The sequence below is a fragment of the Pan paniscus genome, chromosome 5, assembly GCF_029289425.2.
Source record: "Pan paniscus chromosome 5, NHGRI_mPanPan1-v2.0_pri, whole genome shotgun sequence".
Lineage (NCBI taxonomy): Eukaryota > Metazoa > Chordata > Mammalia > Primates > Hominidae > Pan > Pan paniscus.
Window position 1 is genome coordinate 185,011,978 of NC_073254.2, and position 16,457 is coordinate 185,028,434.

Here is a 16,457-nt window from a genome sequence, read left to right on the forward strand (position 1 = left end):
AAAACAATAAAGCATGCCTACAGGATACAGAGAGTAGCCTTAAAAGGGCAAATCTAAGAGTTATTGGCCCTAAAGAAGAGATAAAGAGATAAGGGTAGAAAGTTTATTCAAAGGGATAATAACAGAGAACTTCCCAAACCTAGAGAATAATATTAATATCCATATACAAGAAGGTTATAGAACACCAAGCAGATTTAACCTCAAGGTATTTAATAATCAAACTCCCATAGATCAAGGAGAAAGAAAGGATCCTAAATACAGCAAAAGAAAAGAAACAAATAAAATACAATGGAGCTCCAATGCATCTGGCAGCAGCAGAATTTTCAGTGGAAACCTTACAGGCCAGGAGAGAGTGGCATGACATAATTAAAGTGCTGAAGGAAAAAAACCACACACACTTTACTCTAGGATAGTATATCTGGTGAAATTATCCTTTAACATGAAGAAGAAATAAATACTTTCCCTGATAAAGAAAAGCTGAGGGCTTTCATACCTCAAGAAATGCTAAAAGGAGTACTTCAATCAGAAAGAAAAGGATATTAATGAGCAATAAGTAATCACCTGAAGGTATAAAACTCACTGCTAATAGTAAACAGAAAAGCACAGAACATTATAACACTGTAACTGTAGTGTATAAACTACTCTTATCCTAAGTGGAAAGACTAAACCATGAACCAATCAAAAATAATAACTACAACACTTTTCAAGACATAGACAGTATAGTAAGATATAGTGACAAAAAATGTTAAAAAGAAGAGTAACGAAGTTAAAGTGATGAGTCTTTACTAGTTTTCTTTTTGCTTGTTAGTTTGTTTAGGCAAACAGTGCTAAGTTATTATCAGCTTAAAATAATGGGTTATAAGACAGTATTTGCAAGCCTCACAGGTAACCTCAAAACAAAAAACATGCAATGGATACACAAAAAATAAAAAGCAAGAAATTAAATCACATCACCAGAGAAAAATCACCTTCACTAATGGAGGACAGGAAGGAAAGGAAAGGAAGCGAAGACCACAGAGCAACCAAAAACAAGTAACAAAATGGAAGGAGCATGTCCTTATTTATCAATAATAACACTGAATGTAAACAGACTAACATCTCCAATCAAAAGACATAGAGTGGCTGAATGAATTTTAAAAAAAGAGAGAGAGAGAGAGACCCACTGATCTGTTGCCTATAAGAAACACTCCACCTATAAAGACACACATAGACTGAAAATAAAGAGATGGAAAAAGATATTCCATGCCAATGGAAACCAAAAAAAGACCAGGAGTTTTACTAACATCAGACAAAGTAGATTTCAAGACATTTATTAATATAAGAAGAGACAAAGAAGGTCCTATATAATGATAAAGGGGTCAATTCAGCTGGAGAATACAATAATTGTAAATATATGCACCCAACACTGGAGCACCCAGATATATAAAGCAAATATTATTAGAGCTAAAGAGAGAGATAGATCCCAATACAATAATAGTTGCACATTTCAACACCCTGCTTTTAGCACTGCACCGATCTTCTAGACTGAAAATCAACAAAGAAACATCAGACTTAATCTGTACTATAAACCACATGAGTCTAATAGATATTTACAGAACATTTCACTCAATGGCTGCAGAATACACATACTTTTTCTCAGCACATGGTTCTTTCTCAAGAATAGATCATATGTTAAGTCACAAAACAGGTCTTAAAATATTTTTAAAAATTGAAATAATATCAAGCATCTTCTTTAATGACAATGGAATAAAACTAGAAATTAATACCAAGAAGAATTTTGAAAAGTACACAATTACATGGAAATTACATAATATGCTCCTAAATCACCATTGGATCAATGAATAAATTAAGAAGGACATTGAAAAGATTTTTGAAACAAATAATAATGGAAACATAGACCAAAACCTATGGGATACAATAAAAACAATATAAGGGGAAAGTTCAAAGCTATAAGTGCCTACATCAAAAACGAAGGAAAACTCTAAATAAACAGCCTCACAATACATCTTCAAGAACTGGAAAAGCAAAAGCAAAAGCAAACCAAACCCAAAATTAGTAGAAAAATGAAATCATAAAGAACAAAGCAGAAATAAATGAAATTGAAATAAAGAAAATAATACAAAAGATCAATGAAACAAAAAGTTGGTTTTTTTGAAAAGTTAAACAAAATTGACAAGCCTTTAGCTAGACTAAGATAAAAAGAGAGAAGATTCAAATACATAACATCAGAGATGAAAAAGAAGACATTGCAACTGATACTGCAGATATTCAAAAGATAGTGGCTACTGTGAGCAACTATATGCCAGTATATTGGAAAATCTAGAACAAATGGATGAATTCCTAGACACATACAACTTACCGAGATTGAACCAGGAAGAAATCCAAAGCCTGAACAGACTAATAACAAGTGAAGAAATTGAAGCTGAAATAAAAATGTTCCCAGTAAAGAAAAGCCTGGGACCTAATGGCTTGACTGCTGAATTCTACTAAACAGTTAAAGAAATAATAGCAATACTACTCAAACTGTTTCAAAAAATGGAAGGGGAAAGAATACTTCCAAACTCATTCTATGAGGCTAGTGGGCATATGAAAACATGCACAATATCATTGATCATCACACAAATGCAAATCAAAACTACAGTGAAATATCATCTCACCGCAGTTAAAATGGCTTGTATCCAAAAGACAGGCAATAACAAATGCTGATGAGGCTGTGAAGAAAAGGGAACCCTCATACACTGTTGGTGGAATGTAAATTAGTAAAACAACTATGGATAACAGTTTGGAGGTTCCCCAAAAATCTAAAAAGAGATCTACCATATGATCTAACAATCCCACTGCTGGGTATATACCCAAAAGAAAGGAATTCAATATATTGAAGAGATAACTGCCACTACTATGTTTGTTACAGCTCTGTTCACAATAGCCAAGATTTGAAACCAACCTAAGTGTCCATCAACAGATGAATGGATAAAGAAAAGGTGGTCTGTATATACAATGAAGTACTATTCAGCCATGAAAAAAAAAGATTCAGTCATTTGTAACAACATGGATGGAACTGGAGGACTGGTGGTCTTTATGTTAAGTGAAATAAGCCAGGCACAGAAAAACAAACATTGATTGTTCACATTTATTTGTGGGATCTAGCCATTAAAACAATTAAACCCACAGAGATGGAGAGTAGAAGGATGGTTACGAGAGGCTGGGAAGAGTAGTAGTGGGGGGTGAGAGGGAGGTGAGGCTATGTAAAGTGTACAAAAAAATAGAATGAGCTGGGCGTGGTGGTTCACGCCTGTAATCCCAGCACTTTGGGAGGCCAAGGCAGGTGGATCACCTGAGGTCAGGAGTTCGAGACTAGCCTGGCCAACATAGTGAAACCCTGTCTCTACTAAAAATACAAAAATTATCTGGGCATAGTGGCACACTCCTGCAATCCCAGCTACTAGGGAAGTTGAGGTGAGAGAATTGCTTGAACTGGGGAGGTAGAGGTTTCAGTGAGCCGAAATTGCGCCACTGCTTTCCAGCCTGAAGGACAGAGCAAGACTCCATCTCAAAAAAAAAAAAAAAAAAAAAAAAAATGAATGAATGAATAATGCCTAGTATTTGACAGCACAAAGGGTGACTAGAGTTAATAATAATTTAATTGCACATTTTAAAATAACTAAAAGAGTGTAATTGGATTGTTTGTAACACAAATGATAAATGCTGGAAGGGATGGATACTCCATCTTCCATGATGTGATGGTTACACATTGCATGCCTCTATCAAAACGTCTCCTGTACCCCATACATACATATACCTACTATGTACCCACAAAAATCAAAAAATAAAAATGGGTTCATGCTATATATACTGTTTCATAATCTGGCTTATTCTATTGCATTCATCTGTGTTATTTTTATTAAAGCACTTATAGGAAATTATCTTGCACTCACTAGTAGGTAAGCTCTGTGAGAATAGAGAATTTTAACTGTCTTGCTCACTACTTTATCCTCAGTAGCTAGAAGAGTTCCACACAAAAAGCAGAGGTTCAGTAAATATAAATTCTGAAAGAATAGTTATTTTTCATTTAATTTGCTCTATGTAACTTAGTGGTTAGAAGGTATATCACTATGAAGAAATACAAATTTATTCAACCACTGATCCAGTGTTTTACGTTTGATTTTGTTTTCAAAGTTTTCACTATTGACACAATGCTCTACATTCTTGTAGCTAATCTTGGCACCTATCCCTTAATATTCCCTTGATTTAAATTTCTAGATATGAGATTAATGGGTCAAAGGGTATGCATATTTTAAGTATTTTTATTTACTTTTCCATATTGAGATCTATAACCCTTTTTTCTCTTCTATCAGCTTTGCATGAGGACCATCTTGAATCTTTGCCAACACTGTGTATTACTGTTTACCAATGCCAGTTTGAAAGATGAAAAATGGCTTCTAATTTTTTATATTTGCATTGCTTAGGTTATTAACAATTTTGGACTTTATCGTGGTAATTTATGAATTGCTCTTTATATATTTGTTCAGTTTTAATGCAGTCATTGTCTTTTGCTCACTGATTTCATGAAGATTTTCAAATTATAAAAGCATTAATCATTTTCCTCTCATGTCATAAATATTCTCCCCAGTTTTTAATTTCCCTTTTACTCAAACTGATAATTTTCTAATGATCTTCAAACTTAGTTTATCAATTTCTAGCATCTCAGAAGCTCATGCGAAGAAATCTCAAGTTTAAAATAGTTTTCCTTTTACTGCCGATTTTTTGTTGTGTTTCTTGTATGTTCTTTTGAATTAACTTCTTTTAAGAAATACAATTAATTTCTGTGGATTTATACAAAGTATTTGGAAAAAATCACAATACATAATTTTGAACATAACATGGATGTCAATGGAATAGTGAGGTTAGATAGCACTGCAGTTTCGCTCATACATGAGCAGTGTTGACAGATCACATTACGCCAACTCAGAAGCAGTCATCTTTACCTGCTATGTGCACTTTATCCCTGATCATGCCTGTTTCTGACAACTGCTAATTAAAGTGCTAACGACATCAGAGATATGCACACAAATCTATGGGTGAAACTGAGGTAGAAGGCAGGACTCGGCACAGGAGGTAGGTCTTGACTCCAGAGGTGGGGCTCAGACATCAAACCAAATTGAGGACTAGCTAAAACAGGGACACAGCAAAAGCAGCTTTCCACAAGACACTCCCATTCGTGTGCCATGTCAGTTTACCATTGCCATGGCAACATCCAGATTTTACCACCTCTTTTCATGGCAACGACTTGATGACCAGAAGTTGCTACCCTTTTCTATAGATTTCTGCATAATCTGCCCTTTAATTTGCATGTGATTAAAAGTGGATGTAAATATGACTGCAGAACTGCCTTCGAGCTGCTGCTCCGGGCACACTACCTGTGGGGTAGCCCCACTTCACAAGGAGCAGGACCTCTCCTGCATCAAAACCAAGCTGAAGAGGACAGCACATTTACATGGACAGCAAGATTTCAAAAAGATTTTCATAGACTGTATCACAAAACAATAATAGGATGCTTTTCTGACTCATCTCCAGTGAAACTGCATGTTAATAGGCACCTACTGTGTCCATATTCCAAAATTAGGTATGATATTCACCAGGTTAGACTTCCAAAGGGGTCCCAGAAACCTGTTTTGTACATTCTTAGTCCTCACTACGTTAAAGATACATGAGGGTAGGAATAAGCGATCAGAAGGATCATTTATTTAAAGAAAACATCCCCTCTGTTTCCTCTGCAGTGTCCCTCAGCAAGGAGTGCCTCCTGTAAACATTTATGAACAGAGGTTGCCAGGACCCCTTTGCAGAGATCAATATTGCATCCCCTGGAATCTTATCTATCTGACAGTGTCATGAGGTAGTGGATGTGAGAGAGAACGTGGATTTTCCCTGGATCTTCTCTGGGTAAAATATTTGGAATGGAAAGATGACCTCAACTGACGCATGGACCACAAAAGGCTAAGGCACACATGGCTGGGTCAAGAATGCTGAAGGCAAAAGCTCCTCAGCTGTGGGCAGCAGGGTTCCTGCAAGACTCACAGATGAGCAAAGAGAATCAGTCAGTAGATTACGTGTCAAACCTAGACAGAGGCACCTTCAGGTGACAATCATGTCCAGGAAGGTTTTAGGACGGGATCCGTTTCCAGCCCATTCTCTACTTTTCTCTGTTCTACACCCGTAACTTTACAGGAATCAGAAAACAAAGTTCTTAAATAGGGTGGGGAATATTAGACCACAAAATCCCTTCCCTAACAACAGGATCCCTGTCTTCTAGCAAGCTTAAACCAATAGAGTTCATCGCCAATGAATTTTAGATGTTTTCTTTCTTCACCTGAATTAAACATTCTAATGATGGAACTGAGGCTATTCGTGGACAGATAGAAATGACTGGAAAATTGTCTATCACTAAAGAGTGAACTGAAAATGTTTACCTCTGTGCTCCACTTCGTTCACACGCAGGAGAAAAACTTGTCCCACAGAGTGGGTTTGAAAGCTCAGCGGGAACAGAAAAAGAATAGTTGTTTTCTGATCTACTGCAGATCCTTTTCTTTTTCCAACATGATGGATATAATTATAACCACAGACTCAAATCAATGAGAGTATATTCAGAAGAAAAGATTTTAAGGATGGCTACCACATCAGACACCCCATTCGGTAAAAATTGCAAGGAACTGAATTGTGGTTCATGAGTGTGTTGATTTAGGGATAATCATTGAACTGTTTAGTTATGATTCGTGTGCCTTTCTGTTTATAATGCAATCCAAAAAACTTTAAAAAATTACCTGGTTTGACAAGTCTATTTGAAAATGACTTTATATCGGCTGGGCACGGTGGCTTACGCCTGTAATCCCAGCACTTTGGGAGGCCGAGGTGGGCGGATCACTAGGTCAAGAGATCGAGACCATCCTGGCTAACATGGTGAAACCCCGTCTCAACTAAAAATACACAAAATTAGCTGGGCGTGGTGGCAGGCGCCTGTAGTCCCAGCTACTTGGGAGGCTGAGGCAGGAGAATGGTGTGAGGCGTAGCTTTCAGTGAGCCGAGATCGCGCCACTGCACTGCAGTCAGGGTGACAGAGTGAGACTGTCTCAAAAAAAAAAAAAAAAGTAGTGTGCCTGGTGAAAGTTAAAACAGCTCTAAGTTCGCTGTGTTTGTGAGTGACACTCAGATACAAGGGCAGCTAAGAGCCCCTCACAGTTATCACATTCCTCGTGCTTAGAAATGTCCCAAAGTCTCACAATAGATATGCACATTGAAAAGGGGCTTCTATCACTGTAAGTTACTCGGATGTGCTCTGGTCAAGGAATAGGCCGAGGTGAATATCCGGGCCTGCATGACTCAGAGAGTTTGGCATGGAGGAGCACACCTCCACTTGTTATATAACCTCTTTGTGTAAGTTTGTGCTTGGCTTGGAGCCACTATTGTCTGTAGAAGGTATAATTGCCCTGCTGATGCTGTGCACAGGGCTTGGCTCAGTTCAATGTGGCTTGACGTGGCAGGCACACTGGCACCCAGAGAAAGAGAGAGAACCAGAGCTGTCTGTCTTGCAGATGGACAGAGGGGAGCCAGGGCATGGGTCAGCATGACACAGCACAGCACGGCTTGCACTCATGCCCAGAGAGAGAAAGAGTTAAGCTGCTGACCCTGAAGGCAGGGGAGAGCTGGCCGCGCAGCCGTGTGTAGGAGCCGCTGGCTCAAGGAGCCAAGACAGGGTACACGGTGTAAAGAGCTAGTGTGAGAAAGCTGTTGATGAGAGCTGACGCTGAATAAAACCCTATTCACCTGCAGACGACCTCCCTCTCCCTTCCCCAGTGTTCTTTCTGCCCATCCACCCACTCCCTTCAGACCGCAGCATGGGCTGGACCTGGAGCCCGGGATCTAACAATCAGCAAAAAAAGAAAGTTAGAAAAACAAACTTAAAAATTTCCAGTTAGGAACCTTGCAAGCATCTTTCCCAAATCATACCTGCTTCATCAGCACTGAAACGCCAAGAAAATCTGCAGCAATCAAAGTTAAAGCACCTTTTCTCTCATCTGGGCTGCTTCTCTTTCTGTTTCTCTTGCCCCTCCTCTGGGCAAATCAAGCTTCACTAAGTGAAGCGGGAGTCCCGCCTTCTAGCAAACAGTCTGTAGCTATAGCCAAGGAGAAATATAGCCCCAGGGATATAGATGGGAAATGAAATCACCTGGCCCCTGACTCAGTCCGTCTCCCAGGCTAACTGGGAGCTTCTGGATACCGGCATCAGGAAGGTGATGTGGAAGATGCCGCAGGTGAAAGAGAAGAAGAACGCGGAGCACCTGAGCAGCTGTGGAGCCTCGGATTCGTTGGAAGGCACGTTCTTGGAAGAATAGGTGGGCTTCAACTGAATGTCGTCCTAACAGAATCAGGGCTCACCTTGGTGTACATTGTGAGTTTTTAGAGAAGCCTGGATTTTAAAGCAGTCTGGATTTTTTTTATTTGTATAAACTTATTGGGTACAAGTGCAATTTTGTTCCATGCATAGATTGTGTAATGTGTAAATCAGGGTGTTTGGTGTAATAACTATTAAAGTAATTTCTCATCATCCAGCCCCTCTCACTCTCTCACTTTTCTGAGTCTCCATTGTCTATGATTCAACTCTCTGTGTCCATGTGTACACATTTTCTAGCTCCAATTTAGGAGTGAGAACATGCAATATTTGTCTTTCTGTATTTGACTTGTTTCACTTCAGATAATGGCCTCCAGTTCCATCCATGTTGCTGCAACAGACAGGATTTCATTTATTCTTATGGTGAATAGTTTTTATTATGTATATGTAACATTTATATTTTATATTTATATTTCCTTTTTTTTTTTTTTTTTTTTTGAATGAGGTCTTGCTCTGTAACCCAGGCTGGAGTGTGGTGGAGTAATCACAGCTCACTGCAGCCTCAACTTCCCAGGCTCAAACAATCCTCCCATCTCAGCCCACCAAGCAGCGTGGACCACGGGCACACACCACCATGCCCAGCTAATTTTTTTTTTTCAGAGAAAGGTTTCCCTGCGTTGACCAGGCTGCTCCCAAACTCCTGGGCTCAAGCAATCCTCCTGCCTTGGCTTCCCAAAGTGCAGGGATAACAGGCGTGAGCCACTGCCTCCAGTCACCATTTATATTTCTTGACGTTTAAATGTTGTCACCTAATTTAAAAAACGATTTGGTCCAGTGTATGAGGGCCACACTGTCATCTGTAGGTCAAATGTAGCCATGAGTGCCCAAGTTTTCATCTCACAATGCTGAAACTTGATTCAGTTGACATAGAAAAGCCTGAAGTCAGCATACAAAAGATATTTGTGCCAAAATAGAATGTAAGAAATTATAAAATGTAGGGGTAGCACAGATCCCAGATGAGTCCTCCCCTACTTGTCTACCAAATGATGTCTTAAGCCAGCAGTTCTCAAAGTAAAGGCTATGGGCCCTTGAGAGTCCCAGAGACCCTTTTATGGTGTATTTATTTCTATTTCTAAATTTTCGATTCATGTCAAACAAGTTACTGCAAACTTTTTGGCTTAACACAGCACACATTTATGGTCTAACAGTGTCCATGGGTCAGGAGTCCAGGTAAAATGTGAACAGTCCCTGTCCTGGGTCTCCCAAGGCCACCATCAATGTGTTGGCAGGTCTGCCTACTGGATATTCCAGGGGAAAGCCATGTATAGCCTCATTCATGTTGTTTGCAGAATTCAGTTTCACACAGTCATAGGACTACAGTCCTGTTCCCATGCTGGGTGTTGATCCAGGGTTGTTTTCCACTTCTAATTAGTTCTAGCATCTTCTAGTTGCTGCCTGCCTTCCTTGGCCATGACCTCCTCCATCTCCAAAGCCAGCAACAGTGGGTGAAGTTCTCATGTTTCAAACTTTCTGAGATCTGCTCTCCTCTCCCGTCCACAGCTCCTGTAATGAGATTGGGCACATCCAGGCCATCTTCTATTTTACTGTCCGCATAACACAATCCAGGAAGTGAAATTTCAGCATGTTCACAGATCCTAAGGACTCAACTATGGAACCATGGGGGCTGCCCATAGAAACTCCACCTATGCACAAGGGTGATGTGCATCAAGACTAATTTTATAGTAATGATAAGTCATCAACTTTTTATTAACACTATGTTGCCACTTGCCCTTGGAAGCAGTCGCAGTGAATTTGCCCATCCCTTAGAAGCAAGAATCAAGTTGATAACACCAAACAGAACTCAATGAATTCTCCATGGCCACAACCCATGATTCAAGAAAATGCTAAATGTCTTTGATAAAGAGTCAAAATGTATCAATTTATTAAATCTCAATCCTTGCATCCCATCTTGTAATACTGAAAAATGAAATGAGAAGTATGCCTAAAGCATTTGTCTCAAGGTAAAGCACTTACAGAACAGTTTGAGAGGCAAATTGAACTGCCTGCTTTTTCATGAATACTTAACTGAATGACCCAGTTGCTTATTGCAGGTATTAATATTTGACTATTTAACTGGCATTTTGTTTAATTCGTATAAAAGTTCTTATCAAAGGAAAACAACTGATAGTATTTACTGCCAATGATAAAAATTGAGCCTTCAAGTTTAATTTAGTATTTTGGAAAAGAACTGTCAATCCACCTCAGCTTAAATACTTCTTAATATTTCAGAGATTTGATAAGACCTGTGGTGATATTTAACAAATGTGATTTTAAAAAATATTCTACAATAAAATATACCATGTTTTAAAGATCTGTAGACCTAACTAAACCAGTATTTTCCAAATGATCAAAATCATGCATAGGTAAAGATCCATTGAAATTTACAAGATAGACCAAAATAAGAACAATAAATGAGAAGCTTGTTGATATTGCTATATATTTTACATTGCAATTCAACTTTGAGAAACTATGATTTGCTGAGTTTTGGTGTAATATTAAAGAAGAATAGTCACAATTTTCTAGGCAACCTACATATACTTCTCCCTCTTTCAGATACACATCTGTGTGAGACCAAATTTTCCTTATAAATTTCTACTAAAACTACATATTTCAATGGAAGAAATGCAGAAGCAGATGAGAATCCGTCTTCTATTATGACAGATATTAATAGATTTCAAATGGAAAATAATGCCACTTCTCTAACTGCTACTTTCTTTTAATAAAATGTCATTTTTCATAAAATAAGCTGATGTCAACAATTAGTTATTATTGCTATTTTAAAATATATTAATAAAAATATATTTTACATTTATTTTTAAATTTCGAATACAGTATTTATTAAGAAGTATAATCTTCAAAAACAGAAATTGCTTGGTGTTCTAAGTAACTTTTAAAACCAGAAAGTGTCCTGAGACTAAAATATTTCAAAAGTGGTACCTGAAACCCATTAGACCTCTCACACTAACTTAATAACCAATAAGCTACTCTCTCTTCCAGGAATTCTTCTCAACAAATTCCTCTCAACTTCTTGCAAATAGCCAACTCTTTGCGGAGAGTCAAGACTCATCTTTTACATTTTATTCTGCAGAAAGCCTCCTGTGATGGTTAATATTGAGTGTTAACTTGATTCGGCTGAAAGTATGCAAAGTATTGTTCCTGGGTATGTCTGTGAGGGTGTTGTCAAAGGAGATTAACATTTGAGTCAGTGGACTGAGAGAGGCAGAGCCACCATTAATCTGGGTGGGCACCATCCCCTTGGCTGCCAGCATGGTTAGAAAAAGCAGACAGAAGAAAGTGGAATGAGCAGACTTGCTGAGTCTTCTGGCCTTCATCTTTCTCCTGTGCTGGATGCTTCCTGATCTGGAACATCAGACTCCAAGTTCTTCAGCTTCTGGACTCTCGGACTTACACCAGTGATTTGCCAGGGCATCTTGGGCTCTTGGGCCTTCAGCCACAGACAGAAGGCTGCACTGTCAGCTTCCCTACTTTTGAGGTTTTGGGACTCAGACTGGCTTCCTTGCTCCTCAGCTTGCAGATGGCCTATTGTGGAATTTCACCTTATGATCGCATGAGTCAATTCTCCTTAATAAATTCCCCTTCATATATACATCTATCCTATTAGTTCTGTCCCTCTAGAGAACCCCGACTAATACGCCTCACATTCTTCTTTCCCCAAACAGCAAAAGGCATTTCTCTTCTGTGTTTTTTTAGCATATTATTTATAAGTTAAATCATAGTACTTACTATAATGTGCTTTAATTATTGCGTGTTTGAAGGTCTACTCCACAGGACTGAAAAGTATCTGGTGGTCTGGCCTGATTTGCTTCAGGTACAGGAATTAGAACTTTTCTATCTCTATACCATCAATGTCTAGCACTGTCCTCTCACTCCATGTGGCATGTACTTAAAATATGGCATAAAAGGATAAATCTGATTTTTGTAGAATTTCCTAATAGTGTGAAAACGCTGGTGTGTATGTTATCATACTGAAGATATGTTTCTTTCATGACAGCTCTCATTCTCAGAGGACTGTGATGGTATCATGATATATTTCTAATGCTATTTGTGGTAGTAAAGATGTGTCAAAGAGGCCCACTGTTTGAATTCTTGCACCCAATGAATTGTTACCAATTTTCTGTAGTTTTGTGTGAAAGCACTCTTACTTTGTTATTATTTCCATGATGCTACTCATCAATCTAATGCTACAGGCTCAGTTTAGTAGTGAAATGCTTAAGGTCCCATCTCTTTGGACTTTGTTTATCTTTATCTGTAGTTCATTTTCCTTATTTTAATTGTTTACCTTGCCATAGATCATCAGAAGCTAAGATACTGGAAAAGTGACTTTAAGTCCTTAATCAACAAATTATTTGTTATCAAATCTGTTGCTGCGACATTGTGTCCACTGTATTGACAACCTCCCAGAAGCTGCCATCTCGACGAATTTGTCCTTCACTGAGTACTTTCACAAATGTCACTCCTGACAGCGTGCACAGCAGCTATTTCAGTAGAACAGACACATATTGTTTGGAGCACTGTGGTAGCCTCGGCTTTGAGACCTGTCGTTATTTAGGGTTCTGCCTCTTGGATGGCTGTCTTTCTGGACGAAAATGAATCATTCCTTCTCACAGTGCTGCCTGGCACACTGATGCATGCCTGCTGCTGCAGCTCTGTCTGAAGACATGGTTCCATAGGTCACATGCCATTTTTTTTAACTCATGCTCCTGAGGTGACCCCCACCTTCATCTGATGACACACAGGAGTAGCTCAAATGTCATGTTGTCAATCATCTTGTGGACATGACTGTGTCAGGATGCCCAGCCTCATTGCTTCAGGATCTTCCCACTATTGATCTTCTCTTGCCACTTGCTGTTAAGCTTCACGCGTGAGGGACTCTGGGAAAATTTCTTAAGAAACTAAAGGTCACATCAAGACAGATTCAAGTCTTGAAGGAAAAAACGGTTAGTTTTCTCAAGACTGTTGGATGTAGGAGTTTCCTTAATGTTTGTTTTCCACTTCTTAGATTTTTTTCTTACTTGTCTGAATGAAAAAGTAAGAGAGCATAATTTTGTAGCTGCTTTAAAACCATAGTATCAGAGAACTTCAGTTTTGAAAAAGGTATGTCATTGACTTCAACCTCCCATTCCCACATGAGAAAACACACAGAGACAACGAGAGAGAAAGGAAGTGTACCATGGAAAAAATTAACATAATAGCTGCAACGTTCTCCATGAATTAGTTTGATTTGCCATTTGCAATCTTAATGAAAAATTTACAATTTTTACATGATTGTCCAAAAAATGCAATTATGCCATGTATCAGAATTTATGTAGTGAATGATCTGAGTTTTATGGGATATTTATAGTGTTTCTTCCAGATTCCTTTGTATTTACTTTTGGATATTTAGACCCTATATTCAGATCTTCTGGGTTACATGTGATTTTCCTTCTCCCATTCAGTCTGTGCTGAATGTGTGATTGTGTGTGTGTGTGATGTGGCATAGGGTTAAGAATCTGACGTACACTTGCATTCTCTTCTGTACTAGGTAGCTTACTTGTTTTAACCAGTCTCTGCATTTTCATCTGTAAAATGGAGCTATTAATATCATCATTCCCCTCCCAGAAGCCTAACACTGCCTTTAAAAAATACAAATTCTGGGCCGGGCGAGGTGGCTTACACTTGTAATCCCAGCACTTTGGGAGGCCGGGGCGGGTGGATCATGAGGTCAGGAGATCTAGACCATCCTGGCTAACACAGTGAAACCCCGTCTCTACTAAAAATACAAAAAATTAGCCAGGCGTGGTGGCGGGCGTCTGTAGTCCCAGATACTCGGGAGGCTGAGGCAGGGGAATGGCCGTGAACCCGGGCGGCGGAGCTTGCAGTAAGCGGAGATCCTGCCACTGCACTCCAGCCTGGGCGACAGAGAGAGACTCTGCCTAAAAAAAAAAAAAATATATATATATATATATATATATATATATATATACACACACACAGATATATATATATATATACACATATATATATACATATATATACACACACACAAATTCTATAAAATTTGGATTAAATTGTATATATGTATATATAGCCATCTATAATATTTATAACAAATTTAAGAAATTAATACTAGCTCCAAATCTATGCCCCTGCACTTACCACTTGGCTCCAAAGGCACCTATACAATGTGATGTAAATGCTGGGACTTTGTAATATGTTTTAATGTTGTTTCTAGAAAAGTCTATTTTGCTATTAATAGGCTCCAATGTAACCCCTAAATGTACTCAGCTGTTTATATGAAAATAAGTAGTGAGGCAGAAAATTGCCTTTTTATAACTCTAGGAATGATGATTCTGCAAGTCTGTAAACCATTGGGAATATTATAAACAAGAAAATCCAAGAGATAGTTTTAGTATATTTGGATATATGCAAATCTAAAGAATAGCAATTTTAATTTCCTAATAAAATTCTCAAACTATAGAATTTATTCTTTCTTCTCCAAAAAAAATATGCAAAAATCATGTTTTTAAGAACCACATATAAATATTAGTTAATAATTAAAATTTCAAAAATTACCATGTTAAGCCATCTGAAACACTTCTTATTATTACCTATCATCAAAAAAGCTCATTAGTGTCCACAGTATGTTACCATCAAAAATACAATTTAAATAACTTTGCTACATGAATATTTAAACAAAAACTTCTTCAACTCTAAGTTGTTGGTGGGAAAATAGCTCACATGGCTTGGTTATGACTTATTCCTTAAAAACTATGGACTTCAAACTTTTCTTCTGTGACAAGCTCCGATACAGCAAGAGGGGAGTACACACCCCACTTCTGTCTTTGAACATTTTAGCCTCTCTTTTCTAATTTTCTCTTGAACAAGAAAAATGAGAGGAAATGACTCATGTAGCTTTGAAAGATGAGAGAACAAACAAACATACAAAACAACACATAATAGATGTGAATTCTAGAAGTGGTAGAAATGGGTTATGATCAGCCTCGTTCTGATTGTTTTAGTCCTCATAGCCCTTTAAACACAGGAAAATGCTTGAATTTAACTATTTGATTCTGGACCGTGGAGTGACTTTAGTTTTAGCCAGAGCTGATGTGAACAAAAGAAAGAATAGAGGAAAAGTAAGAACAGTGAGTGGTCCAAGGGAAACAACAGAGAGAGAAAGGCAGGGCATTTCTGAGTCCAGGGACAAAGCAAGGGCCCCTTTTCCATATGCCATGTTGTCATGGAGCCTTGATATGCGGGTCCACAGTTGTGAGTCATTTGTGTTAGCCATTGTGACTACGTGTCGGGAGAAAGAGGACAGTTTGCTTACAGGGCCACCCCAGGGGCACCAGTTCTTGCTGGTATCTTCAGGTTTGACTGAACCCAGGTTTAAGTGGCATTTGTATATAAGAATAGCGAAGTGTTCAAGATGTGTTTGAAATCAAAATCCAAGTGGAACAATATTGTTAGCTTTACCTACTCTTACTCTCTCTCTCTATATATATATAGTCTGTACCTGGCACCTGGTATATATATATATCCCATCTCACTGATTGTTTACTTGTACTTCAAGATCCTTCAGATCAAATGTCACCTGATTCACTCACTCACCCTCTCATTCACTCACTCTACCATTCACTCATTTACTCTGCCTGCAAGTGAGTAACCTGAAGTAGTTGTGTCTTAGTCTGTACAGGCTTACAGGCTGCTATAAAAGGATACTACAGACTAGGAATTTTATAAAGAGAAAACATTTATTGCTCACAGATCTGAATGTTGGAAGTCCAACATCCAGGCACCAGCAGATATTGTGTCTGATGAGGGCTTATTTCTCGTAGACAGTGCCTTCTTGTTGCATCTTTACTTGGTACCAATATCTTCCTTTTTTTTTATTTTATTTTTTTAACGGCAGGAAGCCCTTTACCTTTATGACCTAATCACCTTCCAAAGTCCTTACCTCTTAACGCTATCACCTTTGGGGCTAGGTATCAACACATGAACGTGGGGGAAGGGG

At 38.4% G+C, this 16,457-nt stretch overlaps 2 long non-coding RNA genes across 8 annotated transcripts in view; one reads left to right on the top strand and one right to left on the bottom strand.

Moving 5' to 3' along the window:
* LOC106634928 (uncharacterized) overlaps positions 1 to 9,927 on the bottom strand; it is a 57,824-nt gene extending 47,897 nt beyond the window's left edge. For 5 of the 7 annotated variants that reach the window (XR_008625823.2, XR_008625825.2, XR_004672268.3 and 2 more), the window contains exon 1: positions 8,002 to 9,927. This is a non-coding gene — a long non-coding RNA (uncharacterized LOC106634928). The remainder of the gene's footprint in view (positions 1 to 8,001) is intronic. The other 2 variants (XR_008625824.2, XR_004672263.3) reach the window with 2 other exon arrangements.
* Positions 8,257 to 12,534, top strand: LOC117980757 (uncharacterized). Its single transcript, XR_010112547.1, has 3 exons — positions 8,257 to 8,387; positions 9,944 to 10,404; positions 11,441 to 12,534. It is a non-coding gene; the product is annotated as an uncharacterized LOC117980757 (long non-coding RNA).
* Positions 12,535 to 16,457: the final 3,923 nt, after the last annotated feature.